Here is a 14,341-nt window from a genome sequence, read left to right as displayed (position 1 = left end):
AGATTTAGGGAATGACGTGTACATTCTGGGATCCCATCAGCTCAGCTTTCACTGGATATGCCCAGGGGCTCTTGACCTTGGCTCCTTTTTGACTGGGGGTAGAAACATAAGACGCAGTACCTCCCAAAAGCCACCAATTAATGGCTCAGTAAACTGTGCAGTTCTGCAACTCTCCATCTTCTTTTCACATGAATAATGATATCACTGACAATCATGACGTTTAAATAGTCATATTTAATGTATTATTTTGCTGGACTGAAGGAGGTAATTTACCTTTCCAAGCTGGCTGCTGACTCCTATGGGTATCCCCCATTCAGATATGGCCAAGTCCTGCTTCTGTGTTTTCATGACAGCTGTGCAAATGGAAGAGCCCTGCTCTCCTTTCACAAGCTGAGATGATGTGGAGCAGAGCAAGACAGATGCTGAAATCTATTTCTTGCAAAACATTAAAGCACATTTCCCTCACCTTGCTTTTGTCTCTGCTGGCTGACCTTTCCATGCTGTGTATAGCAAAAGCAGTGCAGGATTCACCTGTCCTCCCATGTCTTGGTAATCAGACTTCTTGTCCCTTGTTCTGCTGCCCCTCTTCTACATATGCAGGTTAGAAGATGTTAATTCAGGATTCCTTCAAGCTTTGTTCGACCAAGGAGACTGTAAAACAAGTGTGAAACATTTTTTATATATCCAGAATGGAGCAAACCTTCACCAGAGGTGAATTTCACCAGGCTCACTTGCAGTTTAAAATAAAGATCAGCTCTTTATCTGGGCTTGGGTCCAGCCCAGAGGCATCCCCTTTCTGAAGGGTCTGGCATGCACCTGAGACCTGGTATTTTCTATCAAGATGGGGTTTCAGGAAATAACTCTGGAGACCACTTCTTGTCCTCAGTAACTCCCTATGCTTGTTACAGGGTTTCATGTTTGAGTGAAGGCAACGAAGGATTATGGACAACTTGAAACACTGAAATCAGAAGTGCCTCAGGCGCCAATTTTCCCCTCCAACTAATCCATCATTCCTGCTGGGATTTGGGGAAAGTGATATAGTAACCTGTCTCCTTAGAAGGAAGGATGGCCCACTGCTGTCTTTCATATTCTGTTGAATTATAACACTTTCCTTTTTCATCTGGCCTTTCATCACAGACCTAAGTGTTTTTCTTTGTGTGTATACAACTGTGCCGGTTTCTCATTCATTATCCACAGAGGGATGGACACACTGATCCCATATGCAATCCTTCCTCTCTGCTCCCATAGGATTTTCTGGGGAGTGAAGTTTTTCTAATTTGGAACAGATTCCCAATTCCTTACCAGAACCTTATCAACAAATGCATCTGATCTCACCACAGGCAGGAATTTAATGCAAAAAAATGCTGCCTTCCCCCTCATTTCCACAGCAGCTGACATCACACTATCTTCCAGCAGTGTACTCAAGAGTCAGAAACAGCTCAGTGAAGCCTGGGAGGTCAATTTTTCTGGTCCTTCATGCTGCATGTGGTCAAAAAAATCCCATCAAATTCTAGGTATGGGTGCAATTTCAGTAGCTTTAATGTGTGGTTTTACTGTGCACAGGTAAGTTTCTACCCTGATTAAGAGGTACCAAATACTTCACATTCTGAGACCACGTTTAAAGATATTATCAGAGAAGCATTGTAGGATTTTATGGGAAATTCATTAAAAATTTGATTTAAATGTGCCCTACTCTTTGGTCAAGCAATTATTGAATCTTTGCTCATGCATGATCATATTGTGTAGTCTCAAGAAGAAAGCAAAGGCATGGGGAGTGAAGCATTTTTTTCATTCAGAATGTACAAAACAGATTTACTTGTGAGGCAACAGGATTACAGTGAACTTGCAGGTATGTCAGATGGATTTTCTGAGTTTTGGAAGTTGTTGGCAAGGTGCCCTGCAGTCAGCTGTCTCCCTGTCTCTCATTAAATCTACAGTTTTGCTGTTGATCCTTTGAGGCTCCTTTAAATTCAGAGGAGTGCCTGTTCCAGCTCCTGTGTGGAAATTCTCATTGAGGATTCCTCAGTAGGGTGAGACCTACTGAAGTCACAGAGTCAAAATGAAAACAGAGGCACAGTCATGTAAAACCACACAGCAGAAAGCATCACCAAGAACTTCTCTCTCAGTCTGTGCCCCTCTGCACTCCAGTTCTCTCTCAGAGGATGCTGCTTCCAGCCTCTTATGTAAAGCACCCACAGAAATGGCTCAGGGGGATAAAATACAGAAGTGTGGGAATACAGATGTATATGTGATGCTTCAGTAGTTCTGAGGCGTGCATCTATTCCCCAACTTATTTAATCAACCTTGCCAATAAATAGGCCTAATGAGGTCACCATTCCTATATTTTATTTATTTGAGGAACAGGCATCAGTAAAAGAGTGTGGTTTTAGTTTGGAAGTGTCTCTCTGTTCTTCTCAGTTTCATTTGCTTAACAGTAGAACCCTGGCATGGAATGCACTTCATCTAACTCATATAATGCAGCTACCTCCACTAGGGCTGGTTGCCATCAGCTCTGGTGCTGTTCATGACCTATTTTGGATAAAACTTTTCTTCCTTAAACTACAAAAGGAGCCCAAACTATCACAGCTGAAGAAACCTGTATTCGTCACTTCTCAGCTTTGTGGGTGACAGACTCCACACCTTCAGCCTGGAGCTCAAGTCCTGATTTTCACTGCCCAGGGCAAAAGAATTTTGCAGGAACAGAAACAGGCCATGGTCTTTTGAGTCAGCATCTTCACATATTGGACAAACCCTTCTTCTGATACTGGCCCTCAATTCTTTTTTTTGAGCACAAAGATATTTTCTTCTCCTGGGTAGTCTCTCCCTTTGCAACTGTTGATACATAACACTGCAATAACCTCTTCTGTTCCCTTCTCACTATCTTATATCATGCATTAAATCTCTGTTTTTAAAGACCATTTCATGTGCTACCATATATATGCATTCCTTAAGTTCTGTTGTAGAATAGGTTTGTGTGTTTTGCACTGTTTTGGGTACTTTTCTTACTCCTCTCTTCAGTAAAAACTCTTGAAAGTTTTGCTTGTCCAACAGCTTTGCTGATAACTCTGGGATTTTATAAACTGAACTCCCATACTCTCAGTAAAGACTCACATATCATGTCTAGAGCTGCGTGTCTGTGGCATATTCTTTAATGCTTTCCTGCACCTGTTAGATTCTCATGAGAAAAATGAATTTTTCATATGATGCATTCTTCTGGTGGATACAATAGGTTTCAGTTTGTGCAATGATCCTATCCATTTCTGTGCAGCTGTGAGCAAGATCAAGATGTAACTGAAGATATACAGGACATTGGCAACAATGACAATAAAAATAAGAATTATTTTTCAATTAAGAATATTTGCAAGAAAAAAAATTCTTGGCACTGTTCAGCACCTCTGTTGTTCTGTGTACAAAAGGAAAAAAAATCCTATTAAAAATGGTACAAGGATCCCACAAAACAAAAAGCTCAGTTCAGGACTCAATTTCATGCCGTCTGGCCTCATTAGCTGTGCTCGTATGTTGTCCTCATCAGATACTGGGCAGGTACATTTCATGGGAAAACAAAGGTCCCTTGTATCTGCACTTTAAATGATTTTCATTTTTAGATGGCTTTAAGGAACGGGAACGAGACCCTGCTGTTAAGATGCAATCCAGATCTCTGTTCAAGACCTCTGGCATTTCTGTGCTCTGGCAGGTAAAGGTGCAGCCACCAAGCTGATGGAAGCTGCAGAAGTTTACCTCCAAGACTCCTGACTACCTGAGAGGATGCAGAGAGAGAGGAGCAGGGAACAGGGTGTTTATTTATTGCATCCCAGATACTTTCTGCATCACTGCTTGCTCCCAAAGCAGTGAGTTCAGCTGCATGTGGCAAATCTGGATTTGGAGCCCCAAAGAATGGAGATTGATGTTCGTCCACAGTGCAGGAATATCTGCCAAGGTTTCTCCCAATGCTTTGCAAACCAGACTTGCTTCTGGCTGAAAAAAAACACCTCCCTCTCTCCCACGAGGATATTTCACAGAAAGCCCATCCAGTCAGACAGTGCAGCAGCAGCACAGGAGCGCTTTGCCATCTGTTGTGCTTTGCCAGCTGAGCTGCCCAGACTGTTTCTGGGAACAGGTGCCTTTTGCCAGCCCTATCTGCTGCTTCCATCCTCAGCTTGCCTTGGTAGGATGATGAGCAGAGATGTACAGACCTGCTGAGACCTCTTCTTCTCCCCTTGAGGACCACAAGTGTGTGCTTTCCTGATACCCCACAGGTGTGGACCACATGGTCCCATCCCACGTGTTTCATCTTCAGTGGCCCCAGTCTCATCTTCCTGAAGAAATACAGCTATTTTCAAAAAAGAGGGGACTTCTCCTGTGGAACTGGTCCAATGTTAATCAGTCAGAGATGGGAATTTTCATAATAGGTATATAGACAATCTAACCACACCATTTTGAGACATTCAGGGATGTGAATCCTCTTTGCTCCTTTCTGTCACCTTCCGTTTACTGTCCCATCTCCTTGGTCCCTTAAATTTATGCAAGGGCGATTTAAAATCATATCAGAGGGCCATGAGATTAATTTCCTCATGCAGCAGATTTTAGGATTTTTAGCAATGACATCAGAGGCCATCTGGAAAGGCCAGCAGCAGCCACATATCATCCCGAACACACACATACCCAGCACCTCCTTCCTATGTGGAAAAATGCAATCAACTCCTCCTGGCTCAATGGAGTTGTAAATGTCCTTTAAATCTGTCACTTTAATGCCCTCCTTGGACGATGCAGAATAAGGAGGTAGGTTTTTTTTTCCTTACAGCTCTTTATATTATAAACCAGAGGAATTCAAAGTACTCCACGGGTTTGTTGCAGGAATTCTTTGAAAATATTGTGTTCTGGCAGGAGCAGCAATAAAGTTTTGAACTGTGTTTCCTTCTGACATTCAGGAGAGTCAGAAGTCAACTTGGCTGTGAGCAGCTGAGATAAGATAAATCTTTCATGGCAGTAGACTAGCAAAGTCAGGCATGCTCTGTAGGGAAGGCTTTATTCTCTCAAAGCACATGTAGGAAAGGTGTAAAAATCAGATTTTCCATACCAGAGTAGAACTTCACGCTGGGAGGACAGGACTACACTGCCTGCTGCCTGTGGAATATTGTCAAATCTGTAAAAAAACTTATTGCACAACTGTAGAGCAGTTAGATATCCTCACAATCACATCATACCTCCAAAACTGTGTCAGCAAAACCAGGGGTAGTCAAACACAGTATTGCTGTACCCCAGGGCACCAGCATTTTAAGCACCTTTCCTGACCATTGGAACTACAATCGTTTGTTATATTGAGTTAAACAGAAAACTGCATGGAATGAGGAGAACAGCACAATGGGGCAAATAGCAAACACAGCACAAGGAACAACTAGCAAGCACAACATGGAAATCATCAAATAAGAAAGGTGCTGTAATGGGAAAACCAGGTATTTTGATGTTGACAATTTCAGACAAGCATTCTTTTCTGTTCAATTATTGCCTCCATATATAAGGAAGTTACACAACATTCATTTTTGTATTTTTGGTATTTTTGGTATTTTTTTGCACTTTAATTCTTTTTCCCCCTTTAATTTCTTTTTCAGTCCAGCTTTTTCTTTCTTTTTCCTTTAATTTCTTTTTCCTCTACAGTTCATTTTAGCATAGTGACATGCTTGACTGGTGTACCTGGCAGACATGAAACATTCCAGGTCTGTATTTATGAAAGCAATAGATGAACTGGTTTCCCTGCTCAATAGTTTCCTTGCATTTTATTTAGTTCCTGAGAATGCAGTTAAAGACATAACCAGCTTTTGTGTTTTGTTTTTCATATATTTGTCTTTTGTAAACCCTTCTGCCTAGTAATTTTTCATTTATTCTTTTCTTGGTTTGATCTGCAGTCAGTTCCATTGTCTTCTCTTCCAAGTCTGCAGTAGCTGTCATATTACATTTCTTGTTCTTTTTTCTTGCTCTGATTTTGTTTTCTTACTTGAATTATTGAATTTGAGTTTCATCTTTGTACTTACTAGCTCGGCAAAAGACTTGGACCTAATGGACCCTGAATACAATGTCCCCACTTGAAAAACATATCACAGAAATTGCTCAGAATATCTGATCCCAAACATACGTGTGGTGTTTTCTGCACATGAGTAACTCTTTGGTTTGCTTCTGCTTACTGTACTCATTTTTCTTAAAATGGTTAAATGGTTTTGCATCTCAGCCACTGCAACCTCCCTTCGGCATCCATTAGAATTCTGTGTTTTTTCCTCAGTTATTGCAATTTTCCATTTTTTTTCTTTTTTGTGGTCAGTCGCTGTTTCACTTTTGTGTGGGCAGAAAAAGAGGTTTTGTGCTGACAGTGTTGATTAATCAGTATGGCCACATGTTGGGATAATTTTAGAGGGAAAAAAACCCCAAGTTTTGAAATAATTTATACATGGAAAATGAACAAATTAAAACATTGTAACTCTAATTAATATTTAGGTGACAATTCTTAAAAGCAAATAATTATTCAGTGTAAAGAACTGATGAAATTAAAATAATTTTGAAATCTTCCTCAGCCCTTATAAAACTTTGGTTCTGGCTGTTTTAAAATGGTTCTGGTAAAGCAGACTGGAAAGTGAAGGAATGTATACAGACCATGTAATTATCTGTGAAAAGAGAGAACAGTGAGACTGTTATTTCCACAGACTGATTTCTTAAGAAACCTTCCTTAGAAGAAATTGGAAATGAGTTTTCAGGACTCAGTTAACTTAAAAATTATAAGCAAACACAATGAAGATCCCAGAATGCAAAATCTATTTAGGCAAATAGCCCCATGAATGCTAGACAGAAAGAGCAAATGAGACTTTTAAACTCTTTTAAAACATAAAGTTTATCTCCAATTCAAGTGAGACTTTTTAATGTTTACAGGGGAATTATATTTAGGTTTGGCTATTGCAAGTCCACCAAAACTGTGCTCCACTTTGATTTGCAAGTGCTGCTGTGATTTCCGTCATTGTTAAATTGGACTGCTACATCAAGGGGGGTGGTTTGGAAGCAGACAGACAATTCCAATTCCTCCAGATGGATTTTATCCACAAGGATGTTGTATGGCCCTTTTCTTGTAATGCCTCTCACTCTGTTAATCCAAAAGCACAGTTAAGGGCTGTGTGTCAGCATCAAGTGCAGAACACCTGGAGGACAGCAGCATTCTTTCAGTCTTTCTTACATACAACATCCAAGAAGGGATTAGGAGACCCCCAGCAGAGCAGATGTGCTGGTAATCTTTTTCTACCTCTTCTATTTCATTGCATGACTCGCTAGGTGCTAGTGAGAGTACAAGCCCCAGGAGGAGCATAAGTGAGCAGGGGAAGGCATGAACATATATATATGTGTGCAAAATATAATATAATAATATAATGTGCAAAAATGTTTGTTTTTATCATGGAAAACAACATCTGTTTTTATAATGGAAAACAATGGGAAACTTCTTATTGTGAAGGTCCTTCTAGAGGAAATGAACGTAATGACAAGAAGTGCGACCTGCAGGGCAGAAGTTTCAGAGCCATCTGAAAAACTCCAGCGATGTAAATCACTGTGAGCTGATAGCTCTGTCAAAAGGTTTAGAAAGAAAGAAAATATTAAATTTCACAGGTATTTCTAAGAATGCAGAGGTTGTGCAGAAGTATGGTAACTGTTTACGGAGCCTAAAAATCCTCTTCTATGTTAATTTGTTCAGTTTTTGAAAGCGGGCAAGAAAGAGCTGGGGAATTGGAGATGACTCACTTATGTCTATGCTAAAGAGACATAAAGATTTTCTCCTTAGAAGCAGATAGGCTGATCTGTATCACAACCCTGAGCACTCCTCCTTTATTTATTTTCCTTAGGAAAAGGTGAATTCTAGTAAGCAGGACATCTTTTGCAGCATTCCCATGATATTTGAGCATGTCAGCATCACCTTTTTAGCACCTTGTTTCTTACTGCAGTGCTTCGGTGAAAATGATCCTTACATATGCCAGGATAAGTCACAACCTTTTGCATCATAGACAAGAACAAACTATAATCAGATTTTAACAGCAAAAAGCTCTGTAACACACATCTTCACAACATCACATACCTTCAAAATGTAGGCTGCAGAAGACAATTCTCAGCTGCCTTTTCACCTATTTTGTTCTCCAGATAGGAATTCCACAGATGCTGCTAAAGGGCCTACAGACTGTTCTTGTTTCTTTAGTGCTGCTGCAGAAACCAATTCATATCCAGAGACACAGCGAGCTATCAAAACTTGTGCAGTGTCAAATAAATGAGCAAAGATGCAACCTCCACACTAGCATTTCCTAGTTTGCTGTTTAATGCTTAATTAATGATGCTTAGTCACATAACCTAAACTGCCATTTCAGAATGCTGTGGGGTTTTAAAACCTTGACGCTGTTATAAATGATCCATTGGGAATGTAATTTTTTATACTATTTTTTTTTGTTATTCCAAGTACTAAAGTTATAAACAACTTTAGTATATAAAGGAAATAAATATAAATATGTACCACAGCTTTTTCAAAGAAAAATATTTTTTTTTTTAATACAAAGTAATTATATAAATTAAAATGACTTATTAATACCAATGTCCTTTAAAGCAAGTGTGGTGAATTATGCAGGAAATCCAAAGGGGAGAGGGTGCCTGGGCACTGTGTGCCAGAATGTTGTCACAGGGTGTATTACATGCTGGGAGTACAACCAACTGAAATTAATGAAATATTTCTTGTTGAAGAGTGGAATTTACAAAAATAAATATTTTGGTACAACTCACAGGATGTTATTTCACAAATATATATATTCATGTTCATACCAAAACTTTCTTTTGTAGAGTTATTGAGAATAACTGCTAAGGGAAAGATAAAAGTGGTATTTACACTCTGTAACTACTGGTTTCTGCCATTGTCCTACTCTTATTTTTGTCATAAGTTTTGGCATCCTGCATCAATTTGTGTCCCTAAGCCTGATTAAGCACTAACACTTCCCTGCAAGATTTGTATTTCTCATCCACACCTTTCTGCAAACCTTTCTTCCTGTTTGCACTATGACAAGTGGTACCCATAGGTAGAGAAGAGAAATACCAGGAACAGCCACCTGCCCTCTCCAGTCATGGCCCCTGCAAGAGCTGTTTCTTGGTCCTGGAGATCTGTGACTTTACATGGTTTTTTTGCTCCAACACAGAGTGGAAGCACAGAAAAGGCCTTTAACTCAAAATTTGTGGCAACATTAAGACGCTCAAGTGAATAAACTAAAGAATTTCCGCAAAAAGGAGCGCAAGTGGTTTTATTCCAGCTTTGGGGGTATCTCTGAACACCCTGAGCAGTAGATCTGACTCCTATTTCCTAGTGTCTGCACAAAAAAAAAAATTGATAGAGGAAAAAAGACATTCTTTAAAAAATCAACTCTTTGCAACTTAATAGGACTCTGATCACCCATGTAAAATGAGTCATGTTTTATTGCAATCTTCTCTAACCCTGACCTCCTTCACTCAGACACACCTCACGGAAAGAGAGGTGGAAGCACAATTTCAAGGGCAAGAAGCAGGTAATAATATTAAATGGCCACGGTGGGACTGCAGCAATGGATTGAGCAGATTGGATTTGCCCAGTGCACCAAAATGCCCATTCAGTCCTCACTTCTTTACAGGCTGCCTTTCCAGTCCCTCTGTGCTATATTTCATGGTCAAATTCAGGTGATGACATGGACAATTTAGTGTCTGAGTTCTTTCTAACCCAGGACATGGTGTTGTAATTACACGCTCCAGCGCAGGCCTGCATTCCGAGATAACAAACAACCTTGTAAAAGAGGGGGGAAAAAATCCTTTAATAGAGTGCAGTTCCCTTCTCCATGGGCTGAGAGAGCTGAACAGCAAAGGAAATTCCTCTGCATCGCTGTGTACCTGGAAGCACCAAACAGAACGAGCCCAAGTCACACCAGAAATTACTCACCAGGAGCTAATGGCCACTGGTTCCTTCCTTTGTCCTAAGTGCGTTGCTACAGGCTTGATGCAATTGCAGTTTTCATAAGCAGCTCTTTCCCAGATACATTAAACCTCTGACAACACTTCTTCAGTCTCTGGTCTTGCTCGAAACACTCCTCATTGAGCATCAGAGGCTCATTCCATAAAGCAGTTTTCACACAGGCAAATTATCTCCCAGCACACACTCAATAAATCTACACCCAAATCATCTGCATTTCCATGCTTTGGCCTCAAGACAGTCATAAAGGACTGCAGGTTAAGACTGCAAAGTACTGTGGGATGCAAATTACAGGAAAAAATACCCATGTAGCAGAAAGCAGAAGAAACAGGAAGGTAGAGGATCATACACAGTTTTTTTAAAATATACAGTTAATGGAGACTTGATAGGGGCAAGATGAGACTTGCAGGTAGAGGTATAATTACAGCTGCTTGGAAAATCTGCCATTTTTTTTAAGCCAAGACCAACTTTAATATTCATTGAAAATATAAGAGTTGTTGCCTGGTGTATTTGTAACTTAAAGTTACCACTGCCTCAGCCACAGGTTAGGTCTCGTTTTGGGCCTTTCAGCTCTTTGTCCAAACACGAAACAACAAAAAATTTCCAGTTCTGGACTGGGTTGTTGAAGTTTATCTTTCTGCCATTTGGCTTCTAAGAGCCCTTGGGTATTTGTATTCTTTAATTTGAGCCTATTCTTACTTCCCCTTTTTTTTCCTTATAGTCTATTTATCCATATGAATGCAATCACAGCAAACATCCCAAAAATCAAGAGACAGTATTCATGTATGGAGAAGACACTTCCTTTTCCCCTATACTTTTTCAAGCTCTGTCATGAACAGATGCTATTTTATCTTCAGGCCAACTGGAACAACAGTTCTAAGAAGTATGAACTGTATTATTCATCTCATAGTGTTAATTCAGGGTTGAACTATACATAGGCTGGAACTAAAAGAAGACCAGTCCTATAAATCATACCTGCAGTTCAAGGGTGTAGACTAATATTTTGGTGGCTTATCCACATACCAACCTGATTTTGTTAGTAAATTGTGACCAGAATAGGCAACAGACAAATCTCTACCTTAGCCCCAATGCTTTTGATGCAAATGTGATGGAGATCTGTTTAACAGAGAAAGGCCACTCTGAATGGAAAAACACATTGCACCAACATTCACTGGTACTCTCAGATGTAAACCCAAGTTGCTATTTTGGTTGCAGTTTGGATGCACTGATGTTCCCCAGTATCTGAAGATAACAGTTTTGATGTCACTAAAATTAACCATTTAACTCCTGCTCCCAGGCCCCCATTAGTGACTTACTGTGCATCACTCCATTGCCACATATGAACAGACTCAGGAAACACAATGCTTTGCATCTCTCCTTGTGCTTCTTCTCAAAGAACCAAGCTCACCAGAACTCTGGGGTCCTGGGATAGGTCCTCAGCTATCACCCTGAGCTGGAAGGGTTGCTCTGCTACTCCAAAAGGCTTCATGGAGCCACCTCTTCTCTCCAGGCAGTTCCCAGAGAGAAACAAAGACCTTGGACGTTTCTCACACTCTTCCCATAAACCTGTCTCCCTTTCTGCTGTACAGAAAATGATCGGAGAGGAAGAATGTATTTGGGGTGCAGGGAGGGTCAAGGTAGTTGTGGGTAGAGACTGGAGGAGGGAAAAAAGGGGAGTGATTGTTCACCAGAGGATCTGAAATAAGGCAACAGAGCAGCTGGACTGCTCTGTTGAGACAGAGGATGAAAGAAGCAGAGACCAGACAAGAACAAAAGGAGTTTGGGAGTGCATGGCCCACAGGAAGGTGAAGGTGGGGATGAAAAGAAAATTATTTTCCAGGTGAAGATAGAGGAGAGAGGGAATGAAGATGAAGCAGGGTAAACTTGTGATGGCAAAATGCTGGCCCTAGCAGAGAACTGGCACTGCACCAGTGGTGATTAATTACAGTGCCTTTTTTTTCACCACAGGCTTGTTCCTTTTGAAATACAACAATACATGGTTTCATTGTATGCAGACTCTGAGGACAAATTTTCAAAAATGCTCTTCATCCACATTACTGCAAATATGGCTTCAGCACTCTGTGCATGACCTGCTGTGTTTTATGGATGCTGAGCCTCAAAAGCTGGCTTGATACATGGCAGGATGTTTTCTGAAGGCTAGCAGAGTGAAACTGCTAGTGATGTGAACAGTAATGTTTGCAATATTTATTATGTGATTGAGCACGTTGCATAAACACACCCAAGCTCTGTGCACAAGCAATCACTGACATATTTACACCGTGGCTCTGGAGCCCAAATGCAAATGTGTACAATAAGCAGCAGCTTGAGACTTTCAGGCACAAGGGAACAATCAAGTGCCACGTGATGAAACAAAATTGGAAGCCATTACATCTTCTGCATTCTGCAAGCAGATTTTTAAAAAGAATATTTTGGAGCTAAATGCTCCTTTAAAAGGCATAATAAAAATTTGTTTTCAAATGAAAGAGGGGGGGAGAAAAGGATCCCTCTCTTTTGAAATGACGGACATTCCTAGGAACTGCAGTTCACTAGAGAAGTTTCCAGTGACAACAAATAATGCTGTATTGGCAAGCTCTTAGTGGCAGGCTGCATTGCATGTCCAGAATTGCTATCTGATGGTGATTTCACAGGGGGAATGAGCATCTTTTATGCCAAGCCATTATCTTAAGTCTGTGATAACAAAACTGAAATGACTGAATGCAAAATGCATGCTAAACAGTAGGGATAAAGTTAAAGAATTCAGTTGGATGATGACCTTGCAATTCAGATAGCAGAGGATTTAGATAAAATGACTGTTTTGTCATTTGTTTCAATGAGCTCAGCTGTGTTTGTAACATAGCTACACATGCACAGAGTGCCATAGCAATATACATATAGCTACCAGATGCTGAAATAAAAAATGCACTAATGAAGTTTCCTAACTTCAAGAGCCAGCTGAAGGTTAAGATGTGTCTATGGACCACGAGTGAAGTAGATATTAATGTATCAAAAGTTTTTGATTCAAAAGCATTTTTATCGATGCTCATGAGGTATGTTTAATAAAAAAATTGGTTTGATACCCACTTGTGGCATTACATATTATGGTGTATAAAGAAGCATTCTGGATGAACAAGGACTAAAAAAAAGGAGACATGACAATGAGACTTTAAAGCAAAGTTGTGTTGATTCACATTGGTTGACTCTTCACTTAGGGTGAAGAGGATGGGTAACATCTCCATTTTTGTGAAGATGCTCCTAGAAAAACAAAGCACTTAACAAGTAAGGTAATTGATTTGCAACAGCAAGCAACACGTTTCCTAAGGGTTTGAAAAAAAAAAGGCCATTTCTGAATGAGAAGGGAAATAAGCAACACTGATCCAAGAAAAACAAACAAAAAACCAAACAAGTATTATCAAGATCTATCCTTATCTTCCTTCCTTCACAGACTCTTTTTGCTTCTTCTCAGACTTTGTGTCCTTTGCTCATACAGCTAAATAAGAAACAAATAATAAGGCAAAAGAAAGAGAAAGAAGTTTCTGCCCATCTTCTTTCTCTATACCAGAAAACTTCCTCATCTTGATGCAACCACAGGAGTCTCTATTTTTTTTACTGGCCTAGCCTCTCCAGACTTCTGCCCACTGAAAAACATCACTAAAGATAAGTTCTAGTCCATAGCCTTGGCCACTAACCAGTGACATGCAGCCCAAGTCTTGTGAAGGACCCTCCTGCTCCTGCCAAATGTTCTCCATTCCAGCTGTGGGTATGTGACGTGCAGGCTAATCCCAAATCATGAGCCTCCCTCCATCAAGTAACTCATTTTTAATCCCTTGTGACTCTTACAGACACTGTAAATCTCCCACACCCAGCATCTATTTCTTGGCTGTAAGAAAAGCCAGCGTCAGCCTCCCTCTAACATGACCATGCTGAGGGAGTAACGCAGCTGGTGGAACAATTCAAGGGTCCATTTGCTCAACTTAAAGGACAGAAAAAAGTCAAGAACAAGAAGCCCGTTACAAGAAGGAATTGCTATAAAGCTGTGGCCACCAAGAGACAAGAAACCCCGTTCCTCTTCTTTCTTGATATGTTCCCACATTTTTCCACTGCCTGCTAGTTCCTAAAATGCAAGACGTCCTCTTAAATGCACTCAAACATTCCTTCTCTGACTTTGCAACTTTTTTAGCTAATCTTAAAATAAATGCCCTTACCATCTTTTTCTAGATTCATCGGTATTTATTACCCCTAAGTAGCTCTGTCAGATCTACACTCATTACTCTCTTGTCCAAGGGGCAAAAAAAATCCCCATAATTACAAAACCAAAACAACCCAGTGAAAATTCTTTCTCAAGAAACT

The sequence above is a fragment of the Lonchura striata genome, chromosome 2, assembly GCF_046129695.1.
Source record: "Lonchura striata isolate bLonStr1 chromosome 2, bLonStr1.mat, whole genome shotgun sequence".
Classification (NCBI taxonomy): domain Eukaryota; kingdom Metazoa; phylum Chordata; class Aves; order Passeriformes; family Estrildidae; genus Lonchura; species Lonchura striata.
The sequence above is the reverse complement of the archived record's forward strand: the minus strand, read 5'-3'. Positions refer to the sequence as shown.